Here is a 15,957-nt window from a genome sequence, read left to right as displayed (position 1 = left end):
AGGACACATGATTTTCTTCCTAAAATTAGCATTTTGGCAAGGGGTTCTCTGAGAATGTATGAAGATCTTCTTCTCTAAAGTCTTTTTCTAAAATTTTGCCATCTTTAATGATCCCTGTGGTGCATCATAACCGCATCTGTGTTTGTACATTGGAAGAATTCTATCTAACTTTATCCTTCCTATACAATGTGTATTTGCTGGCATTGTGCTGTGGAAAAGAATATTTCCTCCCCATTCTATATCATTAAAGTATTTGTTTTGACAATCATTGTGCACTTGTGAATTTTATTTAATTAATATGTTCAATTAGCCAATATATAGTACATCTTTAGTTTTTGATGTAGCGTTCAACAATTCGACTCGTGTATTTTTTGCATCTGGTGCTCTAATCCCTACTATCATGGTTGATTTGATGTATCAGGGTATACAGTAAAGTAAATCGTCTTGGTTCTCCTCGCCATATTTAACACTGAGTCTCCATCTCTTTTAGGCTATAGTTAACTTATGGGGGAGAAATTTCATCTGTTTGTCGTTCTGTGGTATTTGCTTTCTTTTCTTCTTATGTGTGCCTATATGTGAGTGTGGTGTTTAAGAAGGTTGTAGAGTTAGGGCTGAACATTGCACCAAAAGTTTTTGGACATCTTTGGTTCCGTATTAGCTTGTCAAACTTTTCACATTCAGTTTCTAAGTTGTAAGTGACCCCTCAACCTCAAACGTTTGACATTATTCTATTTTCTCTTTACCTCCATCTTAACCTGACTCTTCGTACACTATTGTTTCCACCCAGTGAAACAGATGCTGCTTATTCCTATTTTTCCCACCTGCTCCACTCCCAGATTTTTGTTTTACATCTACAATTGAGTCTATTCAACAGTGACCAGCTGTTCGAAAGCCAAAATTTCCCAGTCATCTCTCGTTGGGTGAAGTTCACCTTCAAAGACTCCTAGTGATGGAATCAGGACTCCCTGAGTGTTGTGTATTGAATACTCTTTTTCTACTACCTGCACACACGGACATCGTGGCTGAATAGAAAGTACTTGCACAATGAGTTTTTACTGAGACTCCGTGCTGGGTGTGGAGCCTGCTTGAGATTCTGTCTCTCTCCCTCTGGCCCTCCCTGCCTCCCCCCTCCCCCCCCACCTTAAATAAGGGATGGGAAGGGGAAAAGGCAAATGAAACAGAAAAACAAAATAAAGGAAAAACAGGAAGATTCTAGCAATATATGGTGAAGACATCGGAGAAAAGGAAGAGAGATAATACAGCAAATGAAATTGATTCTTTAGGGCAGAAACAATTGGAAGTAAGAAGGTGAAGAGGGAGAAGAGATTAAGATGTGGAGACAAATTTGACTTGAAGAGAAAGTACAAAAGTCAAATAGACTGGCAGATATCGGTCTGGGGATGTTTTCAGTTGGCCACAGAGGCATCACGCTTGTATATTGTATGGATAATATTAAGCGAGCTTTTCATGTCACTCAACCCCTTGCCAAATTGCCATCTGAAAAAGTGACTCCAGTTCAATTATAAATACCTTGACCACCATGCCATATAAAGTAAGACATATTTTACCATGCTAGAGTTAAGAAACTGGTTTGGGGGCCTGGGTGGCTTCGTCAGTTAAGCACCCGACTCTTGATTTCGGCTCAGGTCATGATCTCAGTCGTGAGATTGAGCCCAGTGTGGGGCTCAGTGCAAAGTTTGAGAGTCTCTCTCTCCCCCTCTGCCCCTCTCCTGCTTGTGTGCACTGTCTAAATAAATAAATAAATAAATAAATAAATAAATAAATAAAAAAAATCTTAAAAAAAGAACTTAAAAAAAAACTGGTTTAAGGCTTAGTTGTGAGCAACCGATGGCAGTTTGCACCTGCCAAACTCCCAGTGACGCCCTTGCAAGTAGTGTGGGTAGGCAGTGAGGTTTGTTGGGCTGGGCATGCAGAGGCAGGTAGTAAGCCCTATAAAAGTGAGGACTGAAGAGCATATTTATTTGCCTTTTGTTTGGCCATTTACATTAATATGGAAAGCGTGTTATTTGCACAGTTAGAACTTTAGAATGAAAGTACGTTGACTCTCGAGCTGGTTTTTCTTGGTTGTTTTCATCTTTTTTTTTTTCATCATTATTTTTTCTTTCATCTTTCTCAAAACTCAGTTTTCCCCATAGCAGAGTTGGGACTTATTATTGCAGAAGTCTGCTTGCTGAAGATTCTTAAAAACAAAACAAAACACTAAAGAACTTTTGAGCAAAAGTTTAAGAAGTTCTGCTACAGCCCATCCACTTGCTTGTGGGATTTATGTAGATATGTTTGTTTTTGTCCTTTTTGCTGCAATAGCAGTGTAGCCTTGCTAGAATTATACAGAACAGTATATTTATTTTCATCAGGTAAACAGCGTAGTGTAAAATGGACATTACTGGAAAAGGATAGCGATTTATATGAAACCACAACAGAGACAAACTACCGCCGTCACATGCAGCAGTGGTCTGTGGGGAACGTGGTGGGGAAGGCTGGAAAATACTGAACCCAGAGCCAGGAGACTTGGTTTCTAAATCCAGCTTGCCAGTCTGTAGCTGTAAGGCTTAAGGTTACCGAGGTACCATGTGCCTCAGTTTCCTATGGTTGGAAAGTGGGAATGAGACCGGCTTCACCCACTTCACGTGGACTATTTGAGGATAAAAGCAGGTAAAAATGCAATAACAGTCGTGAAGATTTTATGAGCCATGAAGGGATCTCTAAGTACCACAGTGTATCACTATTATCATGACTATTCTAACTGTTCAAGGAAAGCAGTGGTCATCAATGCAATTCTGCTCGTTCCTCTGGAAACTAACGACCTTCCTTTGTGATCATTTTATTACTGATGGGGCCGTTTTCTGCCTGGTCTGGTTGTGTGGCAGTATTCAGGTCCATTTCTCGGGCTATTTCTCGGGCTATGATTTCATGTTCCCAGAAGAGGGCAGCAAAACTCCAGTCTGAAGACTGCCACTTCCTCAAAGTGTCTAATGTAGTGTTTGGAAAACAACTATACTGAAAAGAGAAGAGCTTTTAAAAAATTATGGTCTTTATGTGACAGACAAGGCAAATCTCATTGCTATAAATAAATACCATAACAAAAATACACTCATTTAAAATAATTGTTTGCCTTTTCTTTGTCCTCTGAGGAAAATAATTTGGGCTATTTCCTTAATCTCAGTTTAATGATTTGACCTGTACAACCAAAAACCTCTGGCCATGTTTTTCCATTTAACCCCAGATTTTTAGATCTCACAAAGCACCAATTCTTAAATAATTTTCTTTAAGCATGAAGAAAGTAAGTTGTTCAGGGCTGATTCTTTCCATTTAAGATGACTGGTTAAGTCCAAAGAAAGATTCCCAACAGTGTCTAAAAACGTCTGCCATAACATGCGTCTGTGTCATTCAGAGCAAATGTCATCTGTATCTAATATTTCTTATTCAAATTTGTTTAAAAATATGCTTGTGCTTGTATACCTTGTAAGAACATCAGCAGCTAACATTTGAACTGTTCTTTTCAAAAATTTTTTACTTTAATTTTTTAAATTATGTTATGTTAGTCACCATATAGTACATCATTAGTTTTTGATGTAGTGTTCCATGATTCATTGTTTGCATTCTTTTTTTTTTTAGAGAGAGAGAGAGTGTGAGTGAGGGGAGGGATGGAGGGGAGGGAGAGAGAGAATCTCAAGCAGGCTCTATGCTCAGTGCAGAGCCCAACGTGGGGCTCGATCCCAGGACCCTGAGATCATGACCTGAGCTGAAATCAAGAGTTGAACGCTTAACCGACTGAGCCACCCAGGCAACTGTGAACTGTTCTTAAATAGCATGTAAGGTGCTTTTCTACATGTTATCATGTATGTTGATAGCCACTATCCCCATCTTACCGATAAATTTTCTCATCTGTGATTAGAATAGCTGTTCTTTGCTTGAAGAGAAAAGTGCAGGCGGGGGTCCCTTGTGGCAAGAGAGTCCTGAGGTGAGTATTTTCTCTCCCCTAATAGGTGGTACAAGAGGTGGTGCAATTCTGAATCTGATCCTTTTTCTGTGTGCTTTACTGTAATTAGAGATGGGGTAGAACGGCTTTCAGGTATAGTTTTTCAATCCCTTCTGCTTTTGTCAGCTCATTGCTAGCTCTGCTCTTTGAAAAAAAAAAACCTACTCTGTTTCCCACTCCACTCCCTCTACCACCTCCCTCAAGTCAGAGTCCTCGTCCCATCCCAGCTAAACCTCTTCCTGTTCCTAAGAATTGCCTCACATTCTTGGCTTAATGTAGACCAACACCCCTACACTGGCACCAGGGAGTGTACAGACCTCCTTTATTGGTTGAAAGTTCTTGTCTGGTGAGCATGGAGTAAGTCACCCACTTCCTGACTTCCAGCCCTGGCTGAATTTGCATCTGGAAAAGAAAATATTCCTTGGATTTGTGTTTGCTTGCTTATAAATATCCTTCACTTCACCCCTACCCTGGAAGGAGGAAGATTTTACCAAGTAGGTAAAGCGTGGAAGGGCATTTGAGGGAGAGGAAACAGTCGGCATGCCTTGCTATTTCTAATTCTTCACTTCTCCCTCTCTCACACACAGACTAATCTGGCACCGACTCCCACTGTACAGACGGGGATTTCATGAAGGACAGTAATGTCCCCCATTACTAAACCCGGTGGCTATATCAATCTTTGTCTTACCTGACACTGAGCAGAAATGGACACCATCAATCTCCTCGATAGACTCACCGTCTTCCTGTGGTTTCCACACACTGTTATTCCCCCCTACCTTCCTCATGGATCCTAGGCACCTTTGCAAGCTCTCTACCAACTCCTTAGGTGTTGGTGTTCCTCAGGACCCTGTCCTATGTCAGCCTGTCTTCCCTCTACACGTCATCTGAGAAATCTCCTCTCTTCCATGGCTTTATGAGAGTTATATGCCGCTGACTCCCAAATCTCATCTCCCCTGAACTCCACACTAATATAACAACTACCTTCTGGAACCTCTCTGATTGGATATTCCTAAGTCATATTAATCAACTCACTTTCTCAGACTATTCCTCTTCTGATGTTCCTTTTCCTAATATATGCCACAACATCCACCCAGTTGCCCTAGCTAGAAACCAGGGATTCATCTTTGATTTCTCTTTTGCTCACTCTCTCCATTCAATCAATAACCAAGTCCAGTAAAATCGACTTCTTTGAATCTACCCACTTATTCTCATCCTCACCTGGCCTAAGCAGTCACCTCTGGACTTTTGTAAGTCTTTGCTGGTTTCCTGCTTCTAGTTTTTCTCCCCTTAGATCATTTTTCACCAGCTACGAGAAAGGTTTTTTTTATAAATGCACTTCTGGTAAATTCACCTCCTCCATTTAAAATCATTTAGTTGCTTCCCACTATCCTTAGGCTAGAGTCCAAACGTCTTAGCATGGCTCATAAGCTCTCCACGATCAGTCACCTGCCTAGCTGCCATCAGCCTGCACTCCACTCATGCTGGCCTCCCGTGGTGCAAACACACGCTGCCTTCTCTTGCTTCTAGGCCTTCACAAACTCTTGTTCCTTTGCCTGGGCTTCAAACCTGTCTAATTTAAATTCTACCCCCAAATTGTCATTTATCTTATTCCTGAATCAGACCTGAATTTGGATACTTAATTTTAAATTATTTCTTGAATTAAAACCCCAGTTCACCTCATCTCACCTATAGATTTCTTATTTCTTTGAAAAATACCTCCAAAGGTATGTTCCAATGAAAATATATTTGAGCTGATTAACTTAGATCAGGATTGACTTTTACCATAGCTGAATGTGAGCTGGAACATATTTTTTAAATTACTGGAATGTTTTCTGGATTGTTATTCATCATGGCATTCTATCTTGGGAATTTTTTTCTTCATTTCCAGCTGGCTTACACCACTCTCCTTTCTCACCTCTCAGCCCTTTCTTCCCCTCGGGTTGCCCTACACTTGCCCCCCGGTGGACCCAGTTTGCATGCAGCGGTAGCTGCTGTGGGGCTGTGGTTAAATAGAACTGCTCAGACTGCAACAGGAAAGCACTGAATCGAAAGCAAAGGGGAGGAAGCACAAACCGATACCCACCACAAAGCTGCTGAGTGCCCAGCATGACCCAAGCCGCACCCTCTGATGAGGAGCCTTGTGGAGGAGGAAGAAGCCACAGCATTTAATAAATCATCAGCACAGCCTGTCCTCCACTTCCCCTGAACCAGCCTTCCTGGGTCACCCATGAGTGTCTCCAGGTCTGGCCTAAGTAGGTGGGTGATGACAGCAAAGCCACCAGAGAGGCAGAGGCTGGGGGAAAGTCCCTGAAATGAATGACTGTGGACCTTCCGTCTCAGACGCTCCACCTGGTCCGGCTCTGTGCATGTTTTGAAGGAGCTCTCTGTGTGGGATGGTCAGATGAAGGACCCCGTGGTCCCTAAAAGTCCTTTGGCTACCTGCCTGACAAGCTGTTTCTCATGGTGGCCGAAACTGTTTTATTTTATAAGGAAAGATCAAGTCCCTATGAGCTACCATTTGAGAACTTGAAACTCACACTCACGTACACATGACTATTTGCAGACTCTTTGCTGACTTCAGGAGAGGGAGCAGGAGAAAGGAACGAGATGGCACATCAGAGAAATGTTCCACCTACTTTCTGAGTTTGCCCATCGCCTACCCTGGCTTTTCACACTTGTCCCCTTTGTTGTCAAAGGAGGTACTGATTGTTCAGCAGCCTGAATTATAGGGAAGCGGGTGGAAAGTGCAGGGAAGTGGGTAGTAGCTATGTTTAGATTTGAAACGCTGGTAAGTTTGGGAACTCCGTGGACTGCTAGAGCCTCATAGTGGCTCATTCCCTCTGGATCTGGGGAGGTGGGAGCCGGGCCCTGCTTCTGCAGCTGGAGAAGCAGAGCACTGAGAAGAGGCACAGCCATCTCAATCTGGAGGAAAGGCTGCTTTGCTTGGCTGAAAGTGGGCACTGCGTCTTCACAGAGTGCCAGACTCACACTTCACATAAGAGAACAGGAAATATGGTTCGTGCAGCTGGGAGGGGAGAGAGAACTCACTGTGTACCAAGGCTGTGAACTCACTCATGGCCTTCTTTCACCCCATTTTCCTCTCCTGTAAGTGACCAGGACTGACTCCTGGGAGCACTGGGGAGCAGGTGAAGCATGCCTTTGGGCAAACCCCCTTCCCTTCTGCTGGCTCACCTCTGCTGATAGGCTCCACTTTTGTGTTCTCTTCGTCCCAGAAAATCTTCCAAGATCTAGATCGTTAATGAAATTTCAATGGAGGAATGGTAGGTACTTTGATAGGAGGTGAGGTGAGGGAAAGAGTTCTTCTCTTACAAGGCCAGATCTAAAGTGGCAAAAACGTGGTCTCTGTTTTAGCAGTCCCAACAGCAGTGAGTTGGAATGGATCCTAATAAAGGAAAAAGGGAATGGAGTCTGTAGTCAGATGATTTTGCTTTGAGACGATCCTTGCCTCCCTCCCTCCCTCCTTCTTTCCTTTCTTCCTCCCTTTCAGAGAGGAAGGACGGGGAAGTAGCCAAGAATCGGAAGCTCCTTGAAGCTCAGAGGAATGCTACAAGCTTCCCAAGCCAGACTGCCTGCCCAGAGGTTGCCCACTGACTTGAGTGGTCAAGGACTCATTCTGTTAAACCCACAAGTTGTGTTTAATAACCAGGCATGTTCCAAGCTGTACAGAGCGGGCTGACCGTGCTCCCCAGGTGCTGTCAGCTTGTGACCTGCCCTGCCACACTACAGTACTTACACAGGGAAATGGACAAAATGAGTGCAAAGAAGGGGAGATGATGAGTGTGAGCTGCTTTTGAAAAAGCTTCCTCAGGAGGAGAGAGATGAGTTGGCTGGAGGGCACGTGAAGTAAAGAATGGATTTCATTTTTTTAGACCGAGAGAGGTTTAGGTATGTTTACATACTTGAGGAGAGATCTCACTTCATTCCTAAATTTTGATTCTCTCCCCTGGGGAGAAAAAAGAAGAGGTTTCTCTGAAGATTAAAATTAAATGAAAATCAAATGCACGGTGGTGGCATTTATACTGCAAAGCCCTTTACACATGCTAATTATTATAACTATCATCATCTAGCGTCTGTACAGATGAGTAAGCCCTGGTCACAGCTGTTCTGTCTTGGGCTTTTCTACCCTATGTGACGCACTGTGAGGAGGAGGTGGGCTCTTGAGTCGGCAAGGCCACGACCTGACAGGGACAGGCTAATAGTGGTGTGACCTGTATCTCGCCATGCTTTGAACTTTGGGGAGACAGTGTTTGCCTCCACGAGTGTGTGCATCTTACTAGATACAACAAGTTTCTTATTTTAAAATCCTCATTTAAAAAAATGGACACATTTCAGATCCAACAACTCTCTAAAAAGCTTTGATTTAGGGAAAACATTTTTAGAAATTAAAAATACCCTTCTTGAGAGGCAAGAGATATACAAATAGGATTATAAACGTGGATTTCTGCTTAGACAAAGAAGCAGTTTCCTAAAAGTTACCTCATGTTAATTCACAGCTTTGTTAAGAAGGGTCAACACTTTATCTTTTCTGGCTATTTGCAGAATCGCATTATAATTGTGCTTTGATACAAATTTGGCAACAGCAGCATGATTCCTTTCCCAATTATCTACAGTGCTCACATACGTTCACGGAGTAATTTCCATCAGCTCTACACAGCATGATACACATAGCGAATCAGTGAAGTTTTTATTCTTTTAATTATTTGCTTTGCAGTTTTGCTCTGAACCATCCCACCTCCATTCCTATAGCGTAAAGATACCCTGCAAATTCCATTCCCACATTTCCTCTCCCTTTCCTGCCCGGCTTTCCAACCTTAGGACGATTTATGTCTTCATTTCTGGGTGCATCTCTTTGCCTATTCCTTATCATCCCTCCCCCGTCCCTTATGCTGTCCTCCTCTTCCCCTGGCCCCTCTCTGTCTCCAGCTTTTATTACTAGCGACCCTGTAGGCCAGTCCCATTCCATGTTCCTTCATGCATTACACGAACTAATTTTTTGAGGGCACTGAACAGAACAATGTGGTGTCATTTTCCCAGAACAAGCAGCCACTTCTTAGAAATAGCTGTACTGAGATAAAATGTATATTCTGTAAAGCTCACCCCTTTAAAGTACACCATTCAATGATTTTAGTATATAGTGTTTTGCACCCATCACCTTAATGTTAGAACATTTGCATTATCCCAAAAAGAAACCTGTACCAGTTAGCACTCACACACCGTTTCCACTCCCCCACCCCCCTTTTGCTCTCCCTAGTTCTAGGCAACCACTAATCTACTGTTTCTATGGATTTACCTGCACTAAACATTTTATATAGATGAGCTCACACGATAGGTGGTCTTTTGTGCCCGGCATCATTCACCTAGCAAAATGTTTCTGAAGCTCCACCATATTGTAGCCTGTTTCTGTACTTCGTGGCTTTTTATTACCAAAGAGTATTGCACTGTATGGCTGTATCACATTTCGTTTATACATTTGTTGGCTGCGGTACATTTGGGTAATTTCCTTTTTTTTATTATGTGAATAAAGCTGCTATGAACATTCACGTACAAGTTTTCGTGTGGGCATATGTTTTCATTCTCTTCGGTAGATAGCCAGGATTGGAATTGCTAGGTCATATGGTAACTCTATTTTTAGCATTGAGAGGGACTGCCAAACCATTTTCCAAAGTGGCTACACCATTTTACTTTCCCATCACCAGTGTATGAGATTTCAATTTCTCCACATCCTCACCAAAAATTGTTATTGTCTGCCTTTTTTTATTTAGCCATTCTAGTGGGTGAAATTGCATTTCCCTAATGATTTTCTGTGTTATTAGTCATTTGTATGTTTTCTTTGGAAAAGAGTCTCTTGTAACTGCCCATTTTTAAGTTGAATTGTCTTTTTATTATTGAATTGTAAGAGTTTTAAATATTCTAGATACAAGTCCCTTATCAGATTTATGATTTGCAAATATTTTCTCTCATTCTCTGGGCTGTCCTTTCAGCTTTTCTCAAGGCATTCTCTGAACACAATAGCTTTTAATTTTGATGAAGTTCAACACATCAACCTTTTGTATTGGTGTTCTCTCTGAGAAATCATTGCCCAATCCAAGACCACAAAGACTTACTCTGAAGGTTTCTTTTAAAAGTCTGATAGTTTTGGGGCACCTGGGTGGCTCAGTCGGCTAAGCGTCTGCCTTGGGCTCAGGTCATGATCCCAGAGTCAGTGGGGAGTCTGCTTCTCCCTCTCCCTTTACGCCTCTCCCCTGTTCATGTGCTCGCGCTCTCTGTCAAAATAAATAAATAAATAAATAAATAAATAAATAAATAAATAATCTATAAAAAAATAAAAGTCTTACCGTTTTAGCCCCTACGTTTAGGTCTGTGATTCATTTTGAGTTAATTTTTGTGTGTGATATTTACTAGAGGTCCAGCTTAGTTTGTTTGCATGTGTTTACTCAGTTGTTCCAGCACCATTTGTTGAAAAGGTTATTCTTTTCCTATTGAATTTTCTTGGCCTCATTGTCAAAAATCAACGGACTATAATTGTTAGGGTTTACTTGTGGATTCTTAAATCATTCCATCGATCCAAATGTTTATCCTTATGCCAGTATCACACCGTCTTGATTACTGTAGTCTTTCAGCATGAGTCTACCAACTTTGTTCATTTCCAAGATCGTCTGGCTATTCTGAGTTTCTTGCAATTCTGTATGAAATTTAGGACCAGCAGAAATTGACAAACTGGTCTTGCAGTCCATAAGAATGCATCTGCCCCTAATACATAATGAAAATTTTTTTCCATACTTAGAATGAAATTGGATAAGGAAGACTGAGCAAGTCCGCTCTGGAATGCTAGAAAGCAAGGGCATCCTTTGACAGGGGAACCAAACGGATGGGGGAGGGGAATAAACCGAGTCAAAAAGTTTGTGAACTTCCCACCCTGGTGAGAGGAATGTTTGTTCAGGGGAGGCAGTTTGATCTAGCACCAGGGGACATTGTGGAAGATAATTGAAATTGTTAAGTCCATTGATCTCCCCAGAAGGAAAAAAAAGGGGGGGTCTCCAAGTCAGCAGTATTGTTAGTTTGTTGATTCTTACAGAAGATTCCATCTAACTGAGGGAAGCAGCTGGCCCTTTCTCAGGGCTGTAAGACCCTGAGGAAAAATGAAGAAAAAAAATGAAGAAATCCCTCCATGTCTTTGCTCACCTCTGTCCGTAGCGAGCACTAAACTTTGTCTATCTTTGTTACCCTTCCCCTTTATAAGTTCCTCAAAAGGAGAAGGAGGAGAGGGCGAAAAAGAAGAAAACCCTAGTGGGAGAGAGGGTGAGAGATGCTGGCGATAGGAGAGGAATTCCGGAGCATCTTAAATGAAGGATGTTTCAGGCCCTGCTGGCGGAGCCTACTAAGGAGGAGACAGTATGGAACAAGAGGCATAACAATGGTCCCCTTCTCTGACTCAGTGATCCAGCTCCAGGAGTTCATCCTAAGGAAAGAAGACATGCAAAGAGTGTGAGTGGCAATGTGAATAGAAAGATGATCTGTGATAATGCCCGCTGGGACACCTAGATCCCACAATAGATGCTCTGCGACACCCGGGCACGTGAGACAGGAGGTGATCACCCTGGTCCCACTGTCAACATACACCCTGAGTTGCCTCGCTCCTCACTGCACCCTTCACTTCCCCAGGTTCCGGTCACACCGTCTGTCACCCGAATTATTGCAACGACCTCTCAACGTGTCTTTCTGCTTCCGCCCCGCTCCCCATCCCCTGGTCTACTCTCAACGCCGTAGTCACAGGGATCGTTTTGAAAATGAAAATGTGTCGATCCTCCACTCAAAAGCTTCCACGGCCGCCTTCTCATTCAGCAGAAAAGCTGGTGTTTTTCTTGGTCCCATGCCCTGGCTCATCTGGCCCCCCTTACTCTCTGACTCCATCTGATACTCTTTCCTCTTGCGCACTCCACTCCGGCCCTAAGGGTTCCTAACTGTTTTTGAACACACCAGGCCTTCTCCTGCCTCAGTGACTTTGAACTTGCCCTTCCCTCTTCTCCCAGATACCCATTTGGCTTGTTCCCTCAGCACCTTCAGATCTGCTCAGATGTCACAGAGGAGACTTTCCTTCTCTGACCATCCCATTTAGAATTGCTATCCTTCCCCACCCCCGGCTCACAATGTTTCCTATTCCCCAGCCTTGTTTTGTTCTCCCCCCACCCCTGCTGCCCCGCCTAGCGCCTTCGCACTTGTCACCTAGACTGACTTACGGATTTGGGTTATCGACTGCATCCGCCCATAGAAGCTGTGCTCTCCAGGAGCGGGGATCCGTGCACAATGCTCCCAGCTATAGCCTCAGCGTCTTGATCGTGCCTGGCGTGGAGAAGCTGTTTAATAAATATTTGTTGCATGAATGATTATGTCCACAAAGTAATACTTATGAAAACGAGGTTGTGATTTTGAAAGCGGGAAAGTATAAAGGTAAAAACTGTGACACGCGCAGTGACCACGGCAATGTGGTGTCAGGCCGTCTGGAGGCTGCAGCATTGGAGAGATTTGGATTCGAATCCTGACCCCACCGCTTCTGAGTCATGTGACCTTGGTCAAGTGCACTTAACCTCTACGTTTCACCCTCTGCAAAACAGGTATAATAATGCCTCCCTCATGGTGTTGTGAAAATTCCACCACGAAATAATGTCGCGAACACCTGCCACATAGTAGGTGCTCTGGGAACACTGAATCCCTTTCTTCTCCTGAGGAAGCACAGCTAGCCCGTGGATGAGAACTGAGCGGAAGCAAGCACAAGTGGAAATAGTTAAACAGAGTGCTTAAGCATATTTATACACATTTTCTTTCTGTTTTCGTTTCCTCCCCGTGCCTGGGTCTATGTAAGCAGCGGTCGGTGGGAGCAAGTTTCCTCCAGTTAATCTCCGGGTCTGGCTTCACCTCTGACACTCACAAGATATGTGACATTAAGCAAGTCCTAACCTCTCTGGGCCTGTTTCCTTATCTATAAGACGAGGCGGTTGAATTTAGCAACTTTTAGTCCTCTCGAGGCTTTAAATTCCATAGTTCAAATAGGCAGGCCATTCCACCTGGCTCTGCGCACTTCAGCCCAGCCTTGCTCAAACGTGAGGGCCAGATGTTTCTAATCTTCGGCATAAAAGACTCTGTTCTTTGGCTTTCAGAGGCCAAAAGAAACTGGAAAGTTTAGGAAAAAGTTCTATGCAGATGAGATTTCCTTCTCTCTGACTCCTAAATGGCCGCGTTCATACTGTTCAAACTTAAGAAAACAAGAAAAGCAAAGCAGGCAAATATATACCTTTGGGTCTGAATCAACTATGTGAGCTTTAAGTCATGAAGGAAAGCGTACGTGTGGTTTTTTTTGTTTTTTGGGTTTTTGTTTTGTTTTTAAAGCAACAACCAAAAAGGAGACGTCAGCAGTTCTCAATTTGTAACTGTAACCTTGTCCCCAAGAGGCTGTGAGCCAAGGGAGGGGGCTCAGCCGGAGACTCCCTGCTCTGGAAAGCTAGTGGTTTGGTTTTCTTTGGGTTGCCCCCCTGAGGCAGAGGAGAGGAGGATGTTTGGTTTGCAGGCCTCGGGCCACTGTCAGCAAGTTTGCAGCCCTGGCCTCACTTCCCTGAAGCTGGGGGGGGGGATGGGTCAGCAGCCTGGGCCTCCCTCCAGCGACCGAGCCACAGCGGATTCAAATACCTCATCAGCTGCAAGGCTCTGGCTTTACCCAGCTGAAAACGGACAATCTCATCTGGGAAGGGTCAGTTCAAAAATGACAGAACTGCCTAAAGTCAACAGAGGGAACAACCACAACAGAAACTTTCTCTGCAATGTTTTCTTGTAATTACCGGCCCGGCCCACCAGAGCTCTGGCCAGAGTCGCCATCCACTGTTGCTTGGACCCCACGCAGCCTTGTCTGAGTGAGCCCCCGCCGACCCAAGCAGCACCTCCGGTGCTCCTGCCGCGCTAGGCCGGTGCTCCTGCCACGCTAGGCCACTTGCCCCGACAGCAGGGAGAGTCCAGACTGCGGCGCATTTAGCAAATAGTCAACAAGAAGACCCCGTAGAGCTCATTTATTAGGATCCCTAAGAGATAAGGAACCTCAGCTCAAATGATGTGTCCAGATTCGCAGCGTGTAAGTGCGGGCAGAGCTGGCCTCCTTATTCTTCACCTGGCGCTCTTCCCAGACTCATACACCCAAAATAGCGAGGTAACTTTAAAGTTCTCTTTCTCCACCTTTTCTTTCCAACCAGATCCTACTTTGTTGACCTTCAAGGCTGTGTAGAAAAGCATAGTTTGAATTTAGACTCGAGGACAATGACTACATCTTACACGATGTGTAAGGGTACCTTGTGCATACCTCAGGGTTCACGTTACCTAGTTGCCCACCCCCGGGCAGCACTGGGAGGTCAGCAGGGAGTGCAGTGGGTAGGGTATGGGCTTAGTTTCCACACCTGCAAAATGGGAATGATCATAGCATCTACTTCATCACGTTGTCATGAGGAGTTCATGAGATGATTCATGTACTGCACAATGAAAAACCCAACACATGTTAGCAGTTGTTAATATCCTAGAGGGCATTTTTCAAAAAAGATTTCATTTATTTATTTGAGAGCAAGAGTGAGCATGGGTGGGGTGGGGGAGGGAGAGGCGGAGGGAGAAGCAGACTCCCCACTGAGCAGGGAGCCCAAATCAGGGCTTGATCGCAGGACCCGTGAGCTGAAGGCAGATGCTTAACAGACTGAGCCACTAAGGCACCCTATCCTAGAAGGCATTTATTATTCCACTTTACGGATGAGAAAATTGAGGCTCAGAGAAGCTGAGTTATACCTTTGGTTAGCAAGAGAGCCAGGATTCAGTGTCCTGCCTCCACATCCATGGCACTTGCCACTCCGCTGTTGATTGTGTGGACAGTCAAAGGTAGTTCTGGGACATGTGTCAGACGTGTCTGTCCCTAACATCATGGGATGGCATGTTTCCCAGCCTGAGGTGCTGGGAAATGGATGCTTCAGAGGGGACAGAGGCCCCCATTCGCAGCCTTTTTATCAAGCAGTCTTTGCACAAACACCAGCCAAGGAACTGAAGCCCGGATTGATGCGTGGCCCAAGCTGGGCTCAGGATCTAGGTCAGGAGCCCTTGAATATTCTCAGCTTTCCTTTCTTTTTGCAATGCTTCCACAATCCTCTAAGAATACTTTGCTCACTCTGATGTGACAGGCCTCTTCACACTTTTTTGTGGTATAGTATTTTGGGGTATCCATCTGATTCCCCTATTGGAACCATGCTCAAGGGGGTGCCAAAGGTGATATACTGAGGTGTGGGAAGACAATATGTGAACACTTGTTTTTATTATTCGTTAAGATACTAAGAAAATTAAGCTTTACCAATATTTAAAAATCAGTACAGTAGAGCTTATGTAACTTATAATAAATATGCAGTTGTTGGGTGTGTGATTTTTTTTTTTTTTTTGGCTTGAGTGGCATGATGAAAAGAGTTTGGAGCAACTGTTCTAGAAAGTAAGCTTCTACAGAGCAAGAAATATATCTAGTTCTGATTTGTAGCTCACCCTTGTCCTCATTATCTAGCATTAAATGACCATTCCCCAAATAAATGATTGGCATCTACATGAACTTGTCTTTCTTTGTTTCTTCTCCTTTTGTCATCCATCTAATACTATGTCTTATTCAATATTTTCCCAAGACATCAGCAAGTAATAAAGCCAGGTTTGAGAAGTAATACAAATTGCCATGAGAAGATTGGGAAGTGCAAAACTGGTAGTCCCAGAAAAGAGTTAATGGAATATTCAGCCACAAAAAAGAATGCAATCTTGCCATTTGCAACAGCATGGATGGAGCTAGAGAGGATAATGCTAAATGAAATAAGTCAGTCAGAGAATGACCAATACCATATGATTTCATTCATATGTGGAATTTAAGAAACAAAACAAATGAACAA

The 15,957-nt window shown here is 43.6% G+C and overlaps 1 long non-coding RNA gene across 1 annotated transcript; it reads right to left on the bottom strand.

The window, feature by feature from the left end:
• Window positions 1-3,836: 3,836 nt before the first annotated feature.
• On the bottom strand, window positions 3,837-7,413 carry LOC125282160 (uncharacterized). The gene is made up of 3 exons (XR_007189319.1): window positions 7,193-7,413; window positions 4,318-4,402; window positions 3,837-4,060 (listed from the first exon to the last, which is right to left on the bottom strand). It is a non-coding gene; the product is annotated as an uncharacterized LOC125282160 (long non-coding RNA).
• Between the last annotated feature and the right edge of the window lie 8,544 nt (window positions 7,414-15,957).

Source organism: Ursus arctos, unplaced genomic scaffold, assembly GCF_023065955.2.
Source record: "Ursus arctos isolate Adak ecotype North America unplaced genomic scaffold, UrsArc2.0 scaffold_12, whole genome shotgun sequence".
Classification (NCBI taxonomy): Eukaryota; Metazoa; Chordata; class Mammalia; order Carnivora; family Ursidae; genus Ursus; species Ursus arctos.
The sequence above is the reverse complement of the archived record's forward strand: the minus strand, read 5'-3'. Positions and strand labels throughout refer to the sequence as shown.